Source organism: Rana temporaria, chromosome 9 (assembly GCF_905171775.1).
Source record: "Rana temporaria chromosome 9, aRanTem1.1, whole genome shotgun sequence".
Classification (NCBI taxonomy): Eukaryota; Metazoa; Chordata; class Amphibia; order Anura; family Ranidae; genus Rana; species Rana temporaria.
In genome coordinates, this window is record NC_053497.1 from 78,483,074 (window position 1) to 78,504,278 (window position 21,205).

Sequence of the window (21,205 nt, forward strand, 5' to 3'; positions counted from 1 at the left end):
CAATGATCTAAGTTCTTCCCCAGGGGAACCAAGGATATCCTCCCATTTGGGCCAAAGGGGATGTCTGTGGGGTCAATTTGCCTGTTATATTCATTCTATCCCATACCAACAAGAATGCCCAAGTTAATGGAGATGTCCAATCCCGGAAAAGCTGCCATTCCATTTAACCAGCTTAAGCAAAAGCTTTCCTGGCTCATGGTCAATGAAAGACTCTGCAATTTTAAATGACAACATTAAGGTGTTTGAAAAAGTCTGGGGCCTGTGGATAAGATACTTGACCAATGATCCCCAGACTACACATGACTAATATGCCTTCCAGTGACATGGATTCGAGCGTGGGGTCTTTCCCTCTCCCAACCTTCTCTTTTCTTTCCCTTCTTCTCCTCACTTTTCTCTCTATTTTCTGAATTGTGTGCTTGAAAGGTTTTGAATATGCAATTCTAGTAGCGAAAAATAGGGGATGCCCTCCCCATATATCAGGGAACATTCTCTTCTGTTTTTTCCTTTGACTGATGATGCAAACCCTTTCTTTGGTTAATATACAAGCACTTTCAATTATGTAAACTTTGTATTACTTATCTTCATTGTTGTTGTTTTTCTACTCTTTGTGAAAACCTTCAATAAAAATATTGAAAGAGAAGAGTCAGCATGAAAATGAAGAAGTATATTTGCAAAGCCAGTCTACCTCTCTGTTTAGGTAGAGGCAGCATTGTTCTACTAATTCTATATTTATGACACCAGATAAAGTTGCTTATTTCAATGCTAAACTGAGTTATGACCCCATATGTCATAGTAATGATATAGGATGAAAGAAATGACCTGAAAGGTAAATAAAATTTTTGGGAAAATAAAAATCTTGTTGAAGTTTATGGGCCTTTTATGCTTATAGGCACCTGAAGACCCAGTGTACTAGAAGTTTATAGTTCATATCTACCAGACCCTGCAGTTTGGAAGAAATGTATATACCAAGGTATTTAATGGCTTAATAATACAATAAATAGAGAAAAATATTTTTAAAGCTGTAAAATTCCCTGGATTGTAAAAATATATTCAGGGCCCCTTGAAGTTGACCCTAAAATTTCTCACAGATATTGATATTAGACTGGATAGAGTTGATTGGTGAGGTAACAGAATAGGAGATTGTCTACATAAATGGATAATTTATATAGTTGGTCAGCCAATTGATTTTTTTTTTATGTTTGGGTAATTACAAAGTGTGTTGGCTGGATGTTTTGTCATTAAGATGTGAAACGGGGGAAACAAGGGACAACCCTGGTGAATGACATTACATATTTGAATTGGATCAGACAGAGGACTGTCCAAGCAGATTCTGGTGGAAGGACTGTGGTATAAGGTAATAATTTTTTGAGGGATATTAGGGCCAACGCCAATTTGGGATACTGTCTCTTACAGAAATCCTCAATATACCCTATTGAATATATTTTCTGTGTAAACTCATATTAATAATGAAGGGATGTTACAATTCTGGGCATTTCCTTTTAGGGATATAATTTTAATGCTGTCTGTCTGGGCCTCCCATTCCAAGGTACATCACACCTCATTGAAGTGGATAAGACCTGGTATCACGTACCTGGTAGCAGAGCCTGATATAATGAGGAAGGCCTCTCTTACACCTCTGACTCAGGCCCCTGATAGTATAGACAGGAGGAGCAGGAGTGCAGTCACATGAGTGACTGGAAGTCTTTCTAGCAGCAGGGCAGGAGTCCTCGCTGGGCAGGAAAAGTCATCATATGGCTTCAGAAAGTAGGCAGATAGCTGGTGCTGGCAACAGCAGGCAGGGTAGCAAGGTCATGCAGGCCGGGTCATATACAGACGAGATAGATCTGGTACAGGGCACAGACAGGAACGTGGTCAGAAGACAAACTGGGTCTGGAACCGATCAGTGGAACAGGAGCCAAATGAGCAGACAGAAGAGTGGTCAGGGGACTAGCCGAGGTCGATGCAGGTGGAGTTCAGAGTATGGTCAAGACAAGCCGGGTTTGTAACTGGAAGCAGGATGCAGGTTCACAGGATTATCGATACACAAGAGGCTGAAGACAAAGCAGAATCCTGAGCACTGGATGGATCCTGATCCTGAGCACTGGCTGAGTTTAAATAGTCTGTTTGGCACCAGTATCTATCACAGGTGCACGCAAGCGCCGGCGAGCATGGAAATGCGCAACTGCTCGTGTGCGCAGATTCTTGCGAGCATGAAAGGGAATATGTTTTAGCTTATGCCAGTCTGTTATGAAGCTATCATACACCTCCTATAGTGATGATTGTAAATGTGTACCTTGGGCATGTGAAAAAACACCGCAAGCAATAAATACTCCAACTGTGTTATAATGCTCCTTCCCCAGTGTTAAGGGTATCCAAGTATCTTCCCTTCGGGGGGGAAATTCTAAAGTGCTAAAGTGAAAAATCCCTAAATTCATATGTATGTAAACAAAGTAAAATGAAATCACTATGTATACATGACACTTTAAATAAAAAGGTGAAAATTCATAAGTCCATAAAAAAAATCTTAAAACATTCTGTGACTGGTGCTCTTATATTAGTGCATAGTACAACTGGTGGTGAACAGGTGATCCCTCTCCAAAATCACACTCACCACAAAGATTGACATGGTTTCCTGACGGGCGAGTGACGTCATGACACTGCGTTCCCATGGCGGTCATGCTACCTGCCGCCATTACCATGCGGCTGCCTTAACTCAGGCGCCACAAGCTGCCTGTTCGAGGGGTGTTGGCAGACCTCTCTCTCATGCCTATGATTGTAGGGTACTCCCCCCTTTTGCTTTAGCCTATTTAAGGTGCCCTTTTCAGTTTTGGCAGTCAGTCAAGCTCTAGCCGCTCTCCAGGTTGCCGGAATATTGACATGGTATCACACCAGGTAAAGTAAATAGAGACATCTCTCCCTGTGGGTCTTGCTACCAACAGCTCATGTGAGCTAACAGTATATAGCTCTGTTATTATACATAGTTGTCTTGATTTCTCTCAGACATCCTGAGTTCATTGAGGGCTTCTGCTGACTATTTTTGTAAAAAGTCCTGCTGGAAATCCCTCTTGCTGACATTTCAAAATTTAAGTAAGTTTAAGTTTACAACCTGACATGCATATATTATCACTTTGGAGTTCTACTGTAGAAGTAGTTTATATCCATTTAGTCTTTTAAGCATCTTAATAAATTTAGAAGCCTTCAGGATTCATATACCCTATACATGTTTTCTTCTTGGGCATGTCTGGTTATCTCTGTTACAGCAGTGCTCAGGTAGGCATTGAAGTTGGATGTGTCAGTGTACTACAGTATATCACTTGCTATTTCATAACTGTGACATTGATCACTCTCCTTTCAATTAGCAGATTGAGCTTACCTTTTGCAAAAGCAGTGGCGTGTTTTCTATTGGGCTTACCCCAGGTCCCTTGTGGGTAGATTGACGCAGTCCTTAACACTCTCCATCAGTTTGACCTTTGGTAGCATACAGCGGTAAAGCTTTTTGTGTTTTTAAATGATGCGGTTGTCCAGGATATATGTTTATATCCACAGGGTCAGTAAATATATGCACTTTGTATTTAACACATTGTTAACATGTCTAACTGTACTCCTTTCCTCCCCCTTTTTTTTTCCCTTTAGATAAGTTTTGTATCATAATAACCACTTTCTCCTGAAGAAGAAAAAAGTGTTGGGTCCAGCTCTTTTTTTATGATCCGCATTGACAGAGAATTGTGGTTATCCTCATATACTTACTAATAACATCCATTGAATTGTTACCGCCTCAGTATTTTTATATGTACTCAAACTTTTTACTATGTGTTAATAATGCTTTTTGTTAAAAACCTTTAATTCATTTTGGAGTTCTTGCCCTAAACATTCCCATCAGAGGGTCTATTCTATTAGGGGTGTTAGCACTTTCTCCTATCCCCTGTAACAGCTATTAGCATACAAACTTTCAGAAACCACACAGGATATAATAGAAGTCTTTGACGCATTGCAGCTAATCCACAGTTAACCCACACTGTCGTTAACCCTTTTATAGGTGCTAATATGGCCAATGCAAAAGTGCAGTGTATGTGTGGTTTAATACACTGACCTTCTTTTCCTCTTCCAGCTTCTGCTGGCATCACTCTTTCAGGCTGCTAGAAATGTCCCAGGTGAAGTGTACTTGGTAAAACTCTGCATGGGACAGGTGCCATTGCTACGGAAATCAACGGCTTAAGTGGCTCCTGCTCCCTCCACGGCCGCTGGCTCGATGAGCTGTGATGACAGGCCAGCAACCTGTTGATCAATTTCTGGGCTTACCGACCCACCATCCGAGGGCCTGGGCATGCTCTTTTTTGGTTTGAGGTCACAAGCCACATCAGAGGGCTCTGGCCCGCGGGCCACTAGTTGAGCACTCCTGCTGTAATCTTTCATCTAGCTAGTCTTTTTTATCAATAATTGTATTATTTTCAGTGTCTGAAGAAAAAAGCCAGTTTACAAAACTCAGTCAGTCACCATAGTAGTAAAGGGCTCAGCTTGAGATTTTAATCAGACAACTGCCTTAAAGAAAGCTGTCTTTGCTATTCTCTATGAATTCTTTGTTATGGATTTCGGTATTTATATCTAAAACAAGTTTACAATTTGCAAAAAAACATTTTTTTCGTTTTGCAAAGAATACCTACATATTTTTTTTTTGTCTTGATGAACATTGTCACTGTGACTTAAAGTGAGAGGAAATCTTAAATGTTGGGTTGTAATTACTTAAAATCTTCCACTTGGTCCAGTGACAACTACGTGAGATAAATTATCCCTCACCTTGGAATGATTTACTTTCACTTTCTGGTGTGCCTACAAGACAAGCAGTGAAGGAAGTGTTCACCCTAGTGGGACATAGAAAGGCAAAAAAAAAAACTACATGGGGTTTTAACCATTTAATAATTCAAATTGAAAAGCTTTAGCTTAATGTACACCTTTTAGTAGTAAGAAAACATAAATGGACCTTTTAGATCTGTATAACACATATCCCTTTCTAGAAAATATTTTTGTTTCAGAGAAAGTTTTCTCTTTTTTAACTTCACCTGATCAGAAAACAGTTTTTAGCCAGAAAGCCTCTTTACCTTTGTGAAAAAGTAAAAGCATATTTCTAAATAGGTGTAATGTATGGTTGAGTAGATTATAGACCAACTTTTAAGCTGACATTGCCCTACTACAAAGTAGAACATTTTCTGATGAAGTCTAAAACATCAATAAAAGCTATAATATTCTTGCTTACTGCACGAAAAGCCCAGTGACACCCCATATATATTTCTATTGGGATTATGTGATGTATGACAGTGTTATCTTTATGGTTTTGGTAGAATGTTAAAATGTTTGACACTCTTTATAAACTCATGGCTTGGTGGACAACTAATATTCTTTTATGGAAAAATGAAATAAAGTGAAAATGGAACTTGAGTGAATTAAATGAAAACATATTTCAAAGGTAGGTTTAATATTAGAAATATAAACTATGTGAACAGTTTTATGCAGCAATTTTATAAACCCAAAGCAACATTTTCTAGGACATTCTTCAAGAGCTACAGAGATCTATAGTTGAGATGAAAAAATAAATAGGAAAAATATTACATAGATGCAACAAAAAGCTCTGAGTCACAAGGGAAAAAACATTTCTAATACAATTTAGAGTTTTTAGAAGGCATGTTGGAATAATTTCTTTGATCTGATAAGATCAAAATTAAACTTTTTGGCCCAATTGTGAAATGCTATGTGTGGAATTAAGCTCAAACCGAATATGAGATTGAGGATATCATTTTGTTGTGTGAATAAATTAGACTCATTCAAAAATTAACCTTTCACAATGACCCCAAACACTCAGCAAAAGCTAAGGGGGAGAGTTGAAGGCGCAAAGGTAAAATCCCTTTAAAAATAAACAAGTGGTTGGTGGAAATACATTGGGTATTCTGCTAGTTGTGCACCAGGAGGTGGGAGGGAGAATATCCGTGCCTCCCCGTTGGCCTGTGGAACACTGCGTGGAGTGCAGCATAGACGGAGTGACATCCCCGTAGTCCAAGATGCAATGCGATACGTTTCAGAGCATGCGCCGTGCCCCAACTGGGCATACACACTTCTTTCTCAAGCATAGAGAAGTCCATTGGAGCTCTGGATTTATACCTGCAGCTGGAAGTGGACTATATAGCTCAGTCGGTCTAAACTGTATGACACACATATCACAATATAGAATAATTGATACAATACAATACAGTAAAAGGATTACTATTTTATAGAAAATTTTGAAGTTACTGGGGGTTAGCTCAGCAGCGGGTGTGTGTGACCCCCTGGATGAGATCACTGCACAAAATTAGGCACAGCAGACAGTGTTGCAGGTGAAACAAAAAACAAAGGTGTGGTTTATTTATATATATATATATATATATATATATATATATATATATATATATATATATATATACAGTGAAAAATATAACAGCAAAACAAAACGATACATGAAAAGAAATCCTGGTCAGCTTGACTAATTACTACACACATAGGGACAGATTCAGATACATTTACGTTGCTCCACGGCAGCGTAACGTATCCCATTTACGTTACACCGCCACAGGTTTACAGCGTAAGTGCCTGATTCACAAAGCTCTTACCTGTAAACTTGCGGCGGTGTAACGTAAATGCACTCGGCGCAAGCCCGCCTAATTCAAATGGGGCAGGCACCATTTAAATTAGGCGCGTTCCCGCGCCGAACGTACTGCGCATGCTCCGTCGGGAAAATTACCCGACGTGCATTGCGCTAAATGACGTCGCACGGACGTCATTTGTTTAGACATTAACGTAAATAGCGTCCAGCGCCATTCACGGACGACTTACGCAAACGACGTGATTTTTTAACTTTCGACGCGGGAACGACGGCCATACTTAACATGGCTTAGAACACCTAGGGCTCAGCCCTAATTTTACGCGGCGTATCTCGACGGAAACAACGTATAGTTAAAATGACGGGCAGCGCGGACGTTCGGGAATCGCCGTAACTAGTCATTTGCATATTCTATGCCGACCGCAATGGCCTCGCCGCCTAGTGGCCAGCCTAGAATTGCATCCTTAAAATCCGACAGTGTAAGTCAATTACACCTGTCGGATCTTAGGGCTATCTATGCGTAACTGATTCTATGAATCAGCCGCATAGTTAGGACGGGCGGATCACAGAGATACGACGGCGTATCAGGAGATACGCCGTCGTATCTCTTTTGTAAATCTGGCCCATAGGTTCCCTATCTAACAACTAGGTGCAGCCTTGTGCTGCCCCAGCACCTATCTCCCTGTTTTAGGAAGATTGCCACACAGGTGTTGTCTCACCGCACAGGACAGATACCACACTCCCCAGGCTACACAAACACAGAATCGGTTCCAGGATGGAGCATCTTCTTAACCACTTAACCCCCGGACCATATTGCTGCCCAAAGACCAGAGCACTTTTTGCGATTCGGGACTGCGCCGCTTTAACTGACAATTGCGCGGTCGTGCGACGTGGCTCCCAAACAAAATTGGCGTCCTTTTTTTCCCACAAATAGAGCTTTCTTTTGGTGGTATTTGATCACCTCTGCGGTTTTTATTTTTGCGCTATAAACAAAAATAGAGTGACAATTTTGAAAAAAATTAATATTTTTTACTTTTTGCTTTAATAAATATCCCCCAAAAATATATAAAAAAACATTTTTTTTCCTCAGTTTAGGCCGATACGTATTCTTCTACATATTTTTCGTAAAAAAAATCACAATAAGCATTTATTGATTGGTTTGCGCAAAAGTTATAGCGTTTACAAAATAGGGGGTATTTTTATGGCATTTTTATTAATATATTTGTTTTACTAGTAATGGCGGCGATCAGCGATTTTTTTTCGGTACTGCGACATTATGGCGGACACTTCGGACACTTTTGACACATTTTTGGGACCATTGGCATTTTCATAGCGATCAGTGCTATAAAAATGCATTGGATTACTATAAAAATGCCACTGGCAGTGAAGAGGTTAACACTAGGGGGCGGGGAAGGGGTTAAGTATTTCCCTGGGTGGGGGGGTGGCCTCACTAGGGGAAACACTGATCCTCTGTTCATACATTGTATGAACAGAAGATCAGCATTTCCCCTGCTGACAGGACCGAGAGCTGTGTGTTTAAACGCACAGCTCCCGGTCCCCGGTCTGTAACGAGCAATCGCGGGTGCCCGCGGCGATCGAGCCCGCCGGGCACACGCACGGGAGTCGGGGGCGATCGGGGGGCGCGCGCGCGCCCCTAGTGGCCGCTCGAAGAGCGGACATATAGCTACGGGCTCTCGCCCAGGAGAGCCGACCTGCCGCCGTATAATGACGGTGGCTGGTCGGCTAGTAGTTAAGCATGCTGTTTTTTTTTTGTTTTTTTATAGAGGTCCTAATGAGCCCACTTAGTTCAGCTGGGCTCATTAACTCTTCCAATGCAGGACTGCCAGATCTTCCCCCTAGTGGTATAAGTCGGCATAAAGCCTGAATCTGGGACATACATATTTTCCATTCAGGATGCAGCCAGGCGATTTTACCTGCCTGCTGGCCCAGTACATAATAAAATTAATAAAAATAATAATAATTTTGAGCATAATTAATTAAGAACATATTTTAATATATGAATATAAATATTTAAAAATGATCTACAATAATGAAAAATGTATAATAACAATAATTATGAATATAAGACGTATGTACTTATCATGCAAAACATTTCATCTGAGACACCATAATAACGAAATCCCCTGCTTGAAGGAGTATGGTTATCTTACATATAATAAAAAACAAATGGATAAATAAATAAAATCAAAGTGAAGACTATAGATAACTAAATAGATCTAAACCAAAAATGCATTCTATAGGTAGAATACAATTTTGGTGTATATGTACTTACTATTATGTTAAAGCAAGACCACCCTGACTAGAAGAAGCGTAAGGTGGAATTATGCCTGTAAGTAATAATAATGGATTTAGTTGAAGTAATATGAGAGTAATAATGTTTCTCTTCTCAAAAAGCCTTTGTGGCTAATATAAACTTCTATGGTCACTTCACTGACGATATCCAAATCATCTGGGAGGGTTCCCCTGTCTTAGTGGATGAGTTCATCACCTACTGCAATAATAATAATTTGGGCCCCTCCTCTACCTCAGTAAAGGACCATATCAGGCCCAGTGGTTGTGGGGCCTACAGGTGGGGGCTTGGTTGGGCATGTCACAAGGGGCCGGGTTGCCCACTGACACCATTGGGCGGCTCCACCACTTACCTATTAAAGTAATGTCAGACGGAGGAGCAGGCATTCAGCGTGGATCCTTAAATGGGGTCAGAGGCTTTTTTCTTTTTTTCAGGTCCGGAGGTGCGATGTGATTGAGGATGGATCTGTTCAGGGGACACTGTTTTTTTTTTTTTTAATAAAGGAATTGTCAAAACTTGTGTACTGTCTTTATTCACTTTTTATACTTTTTTGGTGAATAGGTAGGATAGTATCCTATGCTCATTCACTTAGGGGAAGCAGGATCTGGAGGCCCCTTGTTAAAGGGGGCTTTCAGATAACGATAATCCTGTCACCTACGCCCCCCGACAACCACCGGGCAGGGTAGTGGGGAAGAGGCCCTTGTCCTCATCAACATGTGGACTAGGTGTTTTAGGGTGGGGAGGGCAGAGCTCCCCCACCCAAAAGCACCCCCCCCATGTTGAGGGTATGTGGCTTGGTATGGTTCAGGAGGGGTCCTTGCTTGCTTGCTTTCCTGACCAGCTGGGCTGCATGCTCAGGGTCTGGTTTAGATTCTGGAGGGGTCTACCCTGTTTTTTTTTTTATTATGGTGTGAGGTTTCCCCTAGAATCTATACCACGCTGTTTGTTTGTTTTTTCTTTAATTTTCCATTTCCGGCATTCTTTTGTTTATATCCAGCTGTCAGTAGGGAAGCCCGCTGACAGCTAATGAGTCATTGGTTGTTAAGGACATGGCGGTCAGCTTCCCAACCTGCTGCTTAACAACCAGCTATTCACACAGAATTTTAAACGGTCGATTTTTCGACTGCTTCAAATTAAAATCATTCCAAAAATTTGTAATTCATTAGAAAATGAATAAATACAGCACAATTAAAGGAAATTAAATTAAATGAAACAAAAGAAATTCTAAAATGAATCAATGAAACAAAATTAGTAACATAATGAATCTATCCAAAACAAAACACATTTTTCCGTTCTGTTGTCACATGTAACTACTTATGCAACCAACAAACATTTGTTTTTTTAATCAACTATGCGTTACAATGAAAGTATTGCACTCTATTCAAATGCTAAAGTATGTAGATCAAATTATAAAAAAAACAATTTCAAACATTTTTGGGGTATAGCACTAAATAATTATACTACATACTGTATGCTCTGTCCTTCATGTCAAAAATCAGGTAACTGGTAAGTTAACTGTATACCAAAAGAAATCAATCCTAATGAATGTTTGCTAGGCTGCTAGGAACATATACAATCCTACAAAGTCAGTCTAGGGACTGGTGTGAAATGTACTGCACTAAATATCATCAGTATATAATTATGTGAAACGTATTCATTCCCATAGACCATTCATTACAAATTAATTGTCCAGATACTATATCAGATTTTGGTAGCGCTGCAAATTAAATATTGAAGCATACTGTACCTTTTAATAAACTTTTTTGTTAAAATCAGCCCTATCCAGTCCGTAACTTTGTTGAGGTGGTGTTATCAGCCTGCAGCTAGTAGGAAGGAGTATTTTCTCCTCTTTCCAATTGATCAGACTGCAACACTGTAACTTTTTAGGAAGTCAAAAGATGAGAGGTGCTCATGGGTGTCATATATTTATGATCACTGCTAAAAGGATCCAGAAATTAACATGACTGTATCATCTAGAACAGCAAGTATATTCTGAGCCTGGATAAATGCTTAAACAAATATGTTTTTATCCAATTGGTGAAAAAAAAAGCAAAAAAAAAAACAGATACAGGCATTGTCAGGGAAAGAGGTGTGATCTAAATGCGAGGTAATATATGTTACATATTACTTATCATTCACACTTAGCATACCATGTATATCTCATTCTAGCTCAACCTTCGTAATTTGTTAAATTCTGCTGCCCCCTTCCCCAGTGGGATCCTTTTTCTCCTCTTTTTCCTCTGTGCTGCAAGGAATGATGCCATGCAATAACATGGTGCTGCTCTCTGCAGTATTCTCCTGTAAGACCAGGGCCGTTGCATGACGCTTTCCAGGGGGAAGGTGTGTGACACCCTGGGCTCATAGGAGAATGTGGCAAAGAACAGTACTCAGTCTTATTCCACCCAGAAGAGGACTTAACAGGGTATGGACCATGGAGGAGGACGTGTAGAACACCATTGGAACATGGGGAGAATGAATGAATATTGCTAAGTAAAATGTGCTATTTATTGGTTTTTGGTTTATCTTACTGGTATGTTGGTAATATTTTATTTTTACTATGTTTTTTTTTGTTGCTTGCTTGGTCAACCTTAGATGGTTCCATGTGGCCATGTCAGGTATCTTTACTATGATAGTTTAGATTAATACACATTTTCTGATGATAATGCTAAGTTATTCGAGATTATTTCTGTCACCCTAGTGTGGGGATGGCTCATACCAATGATTTTTGTTTATCTCTTTTTTGACTTATGTATAGACAAAATATTTCACTTATTGTTGTACTCATTGGTTGTTTACTGTTTATTCTTTAAATATTGAAATGTAATAAAAAATATAATAACAAAAATGTGTTATTTACATAGGAAAAAGAGCAGGCTACAAAAATAAAATGTAAAAGAAGAATTGTGTCCTAATTCATGACTCCTTGTTTAGGTACAAGAGGAGAGTTCAAGAGATATGAGATCTGAGCTAAAATTTGTCCTTACAGATATATCACCAAAGCCCATACTGTGTTATGTTCAGCTATAAAATAAATATGACATCTATACAACGCATTAGTGTCTTATGTTGTTTCTTCAGTCTCATTTCAATTATAGCTCAGTGTTTCTAGATTCCACATTTGTTTATTGCATCTTTATTGTATACTATAGAAATTCTGCATATTCAGGGAAACTGTCAAACAGATGCAATCTCTTTTGATTCACCAAAAGGAAACAAAAACTTGTCCCTGTGCATACATCAATCTTCCCCATGGGAAGTGAAATAAAATGAGAGTACCTTTTTTTTTTCTTTAAACCTGTAACATGCCATCAATTGCCAGTATTATGGTTGCCCTCTTCACTTCTTATTATGGTAGATATATGACTTTGTAAAGCCACGCTGATTGGAACAGTCTCTGTTTATTGCTTTGCATCTACTGAATGCAATTTATAATCATAAACTGTGATATAGTAAAAATGTCCTTTGTGGTAAATGCATAAGTGACAAAGCAATAAACAAATTAGTAAACTGAATCCTGCATGCTGTCTAAGAATATGTTGTATGTAAAGAGCTGTAAACCAGCAGCTCTTTCATCTAGTTGATGTTTTACCTGCATTTTGTACCAGTAAAACATTTGTTACCTAACATTTTATGGTAGTTTTCTAAGCACCTAAGTGGCAAATATGTCAGTTCAGTCATAAAACAAAGTAACATGTATAGCAGAAGCAACTTTGAAAATGGAAAGCAGGTTTATATCAATGTGAAAACACCTCTTCAAAATGAGACTAAATAAGATACAGCAGAATGGTAATTCCCTACTAATTATGCACAGAGCACGGCAGAAGGCACTGTCTTGGTGCCTAACACTTTATTTTATGTTTTTCCCATCTCAGCACTGCTGATCTCCACCAGTCTCTTTTAGATACAATGGTAGATCATGTAAATGTATTGTATGCTGACAGATACTCTAGCCTCCACCAGGGGCACATATAGTATGACATGGTGCCAAAGCAGGAACCAAACTGGGAGAAAGTTAAAAGTTCTTAACCTATAATATAAAGGGCCTGAGTAAGGAAATAATCACAAGGTATTGTTTTATTAAAAGCCGTAGAGTTAAAAATACTGTAAGCAACAAGAGAACAATCTCAGCCACCACACACCATACAAGCCCAGCGTGTAATAGGCCATGATCCCGACATGTTTCACAACACACACAGGGCTTAGTCATGAAGGTAAGGATATGCCTGTGGTAGGAAGGGTATATATTTCATCATGGGCCACTGTGGTGATTAATTAACAAGCAAACAAACAGGTGAACACTAAAGAGGGGAAGAGGGGAAGAAGGGGGAACACGGAATGCTGCACAGGATAAAAAACTGAAATTAATTTGTATAGCCAGCAGCCAGTTCTGGTCTTCTTCATGTGTGGCAAAAAATATATCATGTGTTGTTATGGATTTTAAAGTGCATGTGACTCCCAACCTATTTAGGAAGTATTTACAAAAATTTAAAATAAAGAGCAAGCAAAACTAACAAGATCATAGAGGCAGTCAGAGATGATCTGGTCTATGTTCACCCCTATGGCCAGCCACGCAAACCATCGGATTGTTTCCTGGGCTCAGAGGTAAAAACAGTATGCCAGAGAAACATCGGCGAGTGGCAGGAGGGGGACAACGACCCCTCCTGCTGCTTCTTAAAGCGATCCAATGGCTAATTAGTTGCTCTGACCACTTTCATATGAAAGATAAACGCCAGGATTATGACTAATAGCTTCAGCCATAACCCCGGTAAACCACTTGCAAGCTGCAAAGTATATAAACATATTGCGATCGGCAGGTGGATAGAGACAATGTTTGTGATTGTAAATTAGGATTTTAAGCCTGGTGCAGACAAATCAAAAATTGGCCGGTTCAACTGTGTATACCAGCCTGTCTGACAGGCCTGCTTCTGTTGAATGGGCATGCTGGAATACCAGCATCTGATCTGCATCTGCAATGGCTGTGAGCGCTGACCAGTGTGTTGTGTCAAAACACAATAGCAAAGCAGGGAGATTGTTGTACTAACATCAGATAGTTAACACAGCAGGATCCTCCTGAGCTCATCAGTTTGTTTTTCGTTCATCCTGCTTGGTTAAACAAAAAAAAAACTGATAGGCCCGGATTCACAAAGCACTTACGCCGACGTATCTCGAGATACGCCACGTAAGTGCAAATATGCGCCGTCGTATCTATGCGCCGTGCCCACAAACTGAGATACGCCTAAAAATAGGCTTCAACCGACTCATCCTAACTTGCCTATGCCGGCGTATCGTGGGCGCATATTTACGCTGGACGCATGTGGCGCTCCTATAGATTTCCTATTCAAATATGGAAATGAGGGAGATACGTCGATTCACGATATATAAGTGGTTTGCATAAGTCGTACGTCCGGCATAAAGTTATTCCCCATATATGAGGCGCAACCCATGCAAAGGTATGGACCAGGGAACACAAGCCGCCGTATCTTTTGTCGTTTATGTTGTACGTGAATATGACTAGGCGTAGGTTACGTTCACGTCGTAGGCAGTGATCCGGCGTATCTTAGGGAGTAGTTCCGACGTGATTGTGAGCATGCGCACTAGATGCGTCCACCGGATGGCGAAAGCACAGTTCGTTATTCGTATCTTTATGGTGCTCGGCCCATAATTTGCATGGGGTCAAGCCTCATTTGCATGGCTCATGCCCACTTTCACTTACGATGACTTATGCCTAAGAAACCCAGCGCAGATTTGGTGGCAAGTGCTTTGTGAATTCGGTGCTTGCCTCTCTGTGCTGCATCGGCGTAGCGTAAAGAAGATACGCTACGACGGCAAAAATATGCGCCAATGTATGTGAATCCGGGCCTTTATGTGTACCAAGCTTAAGTGAGTGCAAGTTGTGGCAAACATAGGCAGTTACTGAGTCCACAGGAAGCAGAACAGCAGCAATGATTCACCTTCTCCAGGCAGAGATTGCACAAAAGGGTATCAGATCCTGTGGCTGCAGTATTTCTCATGTTAAAGCTACAGTAATTATTCCTGTGACCTGAATATCTCATTGAAGAATGAGAAAACAAGATGTGCTGCAAATACAGATCAGCCCAACTAATGTACAGATGAATGTACATCAAATGAGCTTTACATTTCTTGTGACTGTGCAGCGAGTTGTTAGAAATTTTCAATTAATTATCTGACTTAAAGGATTTGTAAAGGACATTTTTTTTTCTTAATAGCTTCCTTTAACTTAATGCAGTGCTGTTTTCATGTCTTCATTGTTCGTTTTTGCTCTCAGGTTGCTGTAATTCTTCTCTGATCTCCACACTTCCTGGTTGTCTGTTTCCTGATAACCACAGTACTGGGAGCTTTCTCTCTGTGGTCACTAATCAAGGAGGTGTGATTACTGTGTATCTAAAACCCCTCAGCACCAATCAGTTTCGTTTTCCAAACCATCACTGCCCTGTATTGGCTCTGTGGCTCTGTACAGCAGAGGCAGGAAACAACATGCAAAAACAAAACTAGAAACTACAGGTACATTATATGATTGATTTTTATCTATTTTTAATCGTTTTTAAAAGGAATCAGTTAACTATTATGTCTCTACAGTAACAGTAATTTCAGCAAAAAAAACATGTTTATTTACAACTCCTTTAACATTCATGTTTGACTCCAATTTGGTAAGCCTATATACAGCATAAACTCTATTTACTAAACAATATTTCTTTAACTTAGACTTCATTTATGCCTAGAGAATGTGTGCAGAAATGATTTTGATCAACACACACAGTATATAGATACAGATGCAGCTGAAGACATTATGCATAATAAAATGTTCACTCTCCAACAGCTATGAAATTGGCTGCTCATCCAGGACAGCCTTGCTTTTTGGTTACCCATAACATCATATCATATATTTCATCTAGGAAACCTAGCGTAAATTCACTCAGTGTATTTTTTCAAGATGATACACTTTTTGCTGCATGTATAAATCTTAAACATTGACAAAGGTATTGTTTAAAGGAGTAGTGGGGTATTTTTTTGACAATAGGTGGCAGAATAAGAGCTGGAGAATAATCTGAATCAACATGCATAGTTATTTTTGTTTTTTGTTATTATCTAGATTTGTAGAATAGTGCAGAGAGCTGTCCTGTCCATTCGTTGTTTGAATAATACCCAAATTAGCCAGCACTGGATAACCCCTGCACATAAAAACACATAAAACATGGGGATACAACTTATCCCTTAAATGTCAAGAATTTTTTAAACATTCATATACAAATGAATTAAATAGGGCATGTGGACAATGTAGATAATGTTCGTATTAGCAATCTGCCAAAAAGGTTAATGAGATCTCACTTTGATCATAGGCAATTCTCAGCTACACATTCCTTTCATAGAGATGAACTGTCTCTCTGTCATTCCGCTTTGCTAGGTGAAATCAAAACTCTACTCTTTAAACCATTTATTTGATACCAATTGAAATTATTCAATAAAACCATGAATTTCCTTGTATTGTAATCAACAAACATAGTTTACATATTCCATGTTTACAGTAGATGCATCAAAACAGGTTGAAGCCACGAGAGCTACACTGGCAAACACTGTAACTTTATCTGCTTATAAATCTACTTTAGTCAGATAAATCAACAACATGAGAAGGATCTGAAGTTATTCCTACATGATACAAATACACTAGTGGCCCCCTTGACATTTTGTTTCTATTATGGCCGCTAGGGATGAGCTGAACACCCCTTATTCCGATTCGCACCAGAAGTTGTGAACAGGCAAACAATTTGTGAGAAAGGGCAAACACCGTTAAAGTCTATGGGACACGAACATGAAAAATAAAAATGCAAATTTCAAAGGCTTATATGCATGTTTCTGCCATAAAAAGTGTTTTGGGGACCTGGGTCCTGCCCCAGGGGACATGTATCAATGCAAAATAAAGTTTGAAAAACAGCAGTTTTTTCAGGAGCAGTGATTTTAATAATGCTTAAAGTGAAACAATAAAAATGTAATATTCCTTTAAATATCATAACTGGGGGTGTCCTTAGTCTGCCTGTAACATAGCACATCTTTCCTGTGTTTAGAACAGTACCACAGCAAAATGTAATTTCTAAAGGAAAAATTTTCATTTAAAACTGCTTGCAACTGTAATGTATTGTCGGATCCCAGCAATATAGATAAAAATCATAAAAAAAACAACATGGGTCCCAGTTCATTACCACTCCCTTTGGGTCTGGTGTGAAGATAAGGGGAACCCCGCATCAAAGTTTAAAAAAATAGCGTGGCCTTTCAGGTCTAGTATGGATTTTAACCACTTCCATACCGGGCCAATTCTGTCACTCCCGTGGCCTTTCAGGTCTGGTACAGATTTTAACCACTTCCATACCGGGCCAATTCTGTCACTCCTCTCCTACATGTAATAATCATATTTTTTTTGCTAGAAAATTACTCAGAACCCCCAAACATTATATATAATTTTTTAGCAGACACCCTAGAGAATAAAGTGGCGGTCATTGCAACTGTTTATCTTGCACGGTATCTGCGCAATAATTTTTGGGGAAAAAAACTGTTTAATGCATTAAAAAATAACAAAACAGTAAAGTTAGCCCAATTTTTTGGATAATTTGAAAGATGATGTTATGCCAAGTAAATAGATACCTAACTTGTCATGCTTTAAAATTGCACACACTCATGGAATGGTGCCAAACTTCTGTACTTAAAAATCTCCATAGGCGACAATTACATTTTTTTTACAGGTTGCCAGTTTAGAGTTACAGAGGATGTCTGGTGCTAGAATTGTTGCACACGCTGTAACGCACGCAGCGATACCTCACATGTGTGGTTTGAATGGCGTTTACATATGTGGGCGGGACGTACGTGTGTGTTGGCTTCTGAGCGCAAGCTACCGGGGACAGAGGAGTTTTAATTATTTTTTATTTGACTGATTTGTTTTTATTTTTACACTTTTTTACATTTTTTGATCACTTTTATTCCTATTACAAGGAATGTAAACATCCCTTGTAATATAAATCTATTGTGACAGGTCCTCTTTATGGAGAGATGCAGGGTCAATAAGACCCCACATCTCTCTGCCAGGCTGGAAAGCATGAGATTTGGAAAAAAAATCACTGATCTCATGCTGACAGTCGCTATTGTTTACTTCGGGTACCCGGGCGTGACATTATAACATCACGCCCGGGCCTCCGACAGTCACAGAGATGACCAGTGACCATCTGGTCACCGGAAATCTCTATCATTGTCATCCAGCGCTGGCTGATTCGTTCTCCAGGCCCCCGATGGCACGGGAGAGCCCGGAGAAGCAACGGATGGTGGCGGGAGGGGGGACGTCCCACCCCGTCGCCTATAATAACTTCCGCAATGATCATTCTTATGGTGCACAGAATTGCTGGGTGAAAAGAAGGATATCTGAATGATGCCTGTAGCTGCAGGCATCATTCATGTATCCCCCTAAAGTACAAGATGTCATATACCGTCCAGCAGTAGGAAAGTGGCTAAGGGGAACCCCAAGCCAACTTTTTTTTTTTTAAATGGCGTGGGGATCCCCCTAAATTTAATACCAGACCCTTATCCGAGCACACAACCTGGCAGGCTGCAGGAAATGGGGGGAACGAGAGAGCGACAACCCCCTCATGAACCATGCCAGGCCACATGCCCTCAACATGGGGACAAAGAGGCTTACAGATTCTGATAAGCCCCCACCCACAGACCCCCACAACCACCGGGCAAGGGTTGTGGGGAAGAGGCACTTTGCCGCATCCATCAACATGCGGAAAAGTTGTTGTGGGGGGACCTCAAAACACCCTCCCCATGTTAAGGGCACATTGCATGGTATGGTTCAAGAGGGGGGGCACTCTCTAGTCCCCCTTTTCCAGTGGCAAATGCCAAAGGCCAATCATGGCTCTCACAGCAATGCACCCTTTTATTGGCCAAAGCATGCAGGTCAGGTGCATGCTTTGGCTAATCAGCAGCCAAAAATGCACTGCGTTCTCGGAGTGCACTGACGGTAATGCCGTTCATTATGGGGCGTTCCGCAGGCACTCAAGTTTCCCGTGAACGCCCCATAATGTTCCAAATTCAGCGAATGGGCGAACACCCGATGTTCGAGTCGAACTTACATTCAACTCGAACAGCGGGCTCATCCCTAATGGCCATCTATCCAGCTTCCTTGATCACCAATATCCATTCAATGTAAATACCAATAATATCCTTTGCTGTCATTTCTACTTTTTGATTCAACATATATTTATGTACATAATTCCAATTGATGCTTAATACTCCTGAGGAAGCCGATAAACTTTTGGCGAAAAATTTCAAGATTGACACATCTACTTACTGTAAACATAGAATATGTAAACTATGATTGTTAATTACAATACAAGTAAATTCATGGTTTTAATGAATAATTTTAATTGATATGAAATAAATGGTTTAAATTTTAATACCTTTTTATGTATTTATCAGCATCTTAAAAGTCCCTTTTCTTTTTCATTACATACCCGCTTATTAGCCATTTATTAAACAGTTACATGTTTTGACAGCACTCCAGGGATCTTTTGGCTTATAAACAGTACATAACACACTAGTCAGATGGCAATAGCCAATGCTGGACACCCACAGACTTTGCAATCTCTCTCCCAGCCGTGCTGTCACTGGGCAGTGTTGGGCAGTGGTGGTGAGCTCCCTCTCTCCTCACATGTCGTACAATCCAGATCCCAGCATTGTCACCCTGGCAAAGTTGTTTCTTCTGACTCAGAGGAGCCTGTCTCTCTCACATGGCTGATCCATCCTGCAATTAGCTCCTACCCTCAAAATCCATTCACCCTCAGGCTGATGCTGATTTACTTCTGTTCAACCCTCAGGTCAGGGTCACCAAAAGTCACTAGTCTTTCAAGCTTTTGAAAGAATACACATCTAGTATATACTCCTGTCCATGGCCTGCACCAGAAGATCAAGTAAGCACAATGTAACTGTGTGAAACTTGTTAACCCAGTCTGCTACTATCCTGTGGTGTATGTCTGTCTTGCACTTTTATGGAACGATGCAATAAATGGAATTTCAATATTTTGTGCAGGAATTTCTTCTTTCGGCTGCTTACACAGCAGATCACATTAATGTGCGTCTTCATGAATCCAGCAAAGAGAAACATGCATCTCTGGTAAGTAGTCAAATTGTGGAATCTATAACACTAAAAGTACCATCCACGTGAAAGTACCAGACCAAATCTACATTGAGAAAATTAACTTTACCTAGTTTCAGACTTTGGGCATGTTACACACACGTTACACACACCCAAAAAAGCTCATCCCTGTACACAGGGCATGTGTAGCACATCCAGTCTCTCTCCCTGCTTGTCAGGACCCCCCTCCCAGTCAACAATTATGTCGGCTTTGATCAATCAGATTTGTTTTATAAAAAACACTTGCTCAGATGCTACAGAAAGATATAATGTAACATACAATTTAACTTTTGTATCATTATTATAATTTTTATTGGTTAAACTAGATGGTCTTGATCTATTTTCCTCCAGACTAACCAGACTAGCTATGTACCTAATTATGTTCATTCATCTGCAGATCAAAGGAATGAACTTCAATCTGCAGATGAGGTCAGTTAAAGCAACCTGACAAGTTTTTTTTTTCATAAAATGTTTATCTATTTAACCCCTTATTAACCCTTAGTTTATTCTAAGCAGCCCTAATTAACTCCTTATTCTCCTTTACATATTCAATTAATATTTACCTGAAGATTTTTTTTTTAATATACAGTATATTCCAGGAAAACATAAACATGTGCTATATACACAAAATATTCAATAAAAATAGTATTAAATATAAATTATTTTTTACATGCAATAAGAAAAACACAAAATATTACAATATTACAAAGTTAAAACTCATATGGAAAAACACCCATCAACACATTTAGCAGATTTACCCACTCAGGATTGGAGTATATAAAAAAGTTCCTCAGATTCTCAGCAGTTGTAATCCATCTAAAAGGAAGACAATAAACTCATAATATATGCAAACTATAAATACACATCAACATGGGATAACCAAAGATACATATACCACATACAGGGTTATATATATATATATATATATATATATATATATATATATATATATATATATATATATATATATATATATATATACTGTGTATATATATATATATATATATATATATATATACAGTACAGACCAAAAGTTTGGACACACCTTCTCAAAGAGTTTTCTTTATTTTCATGA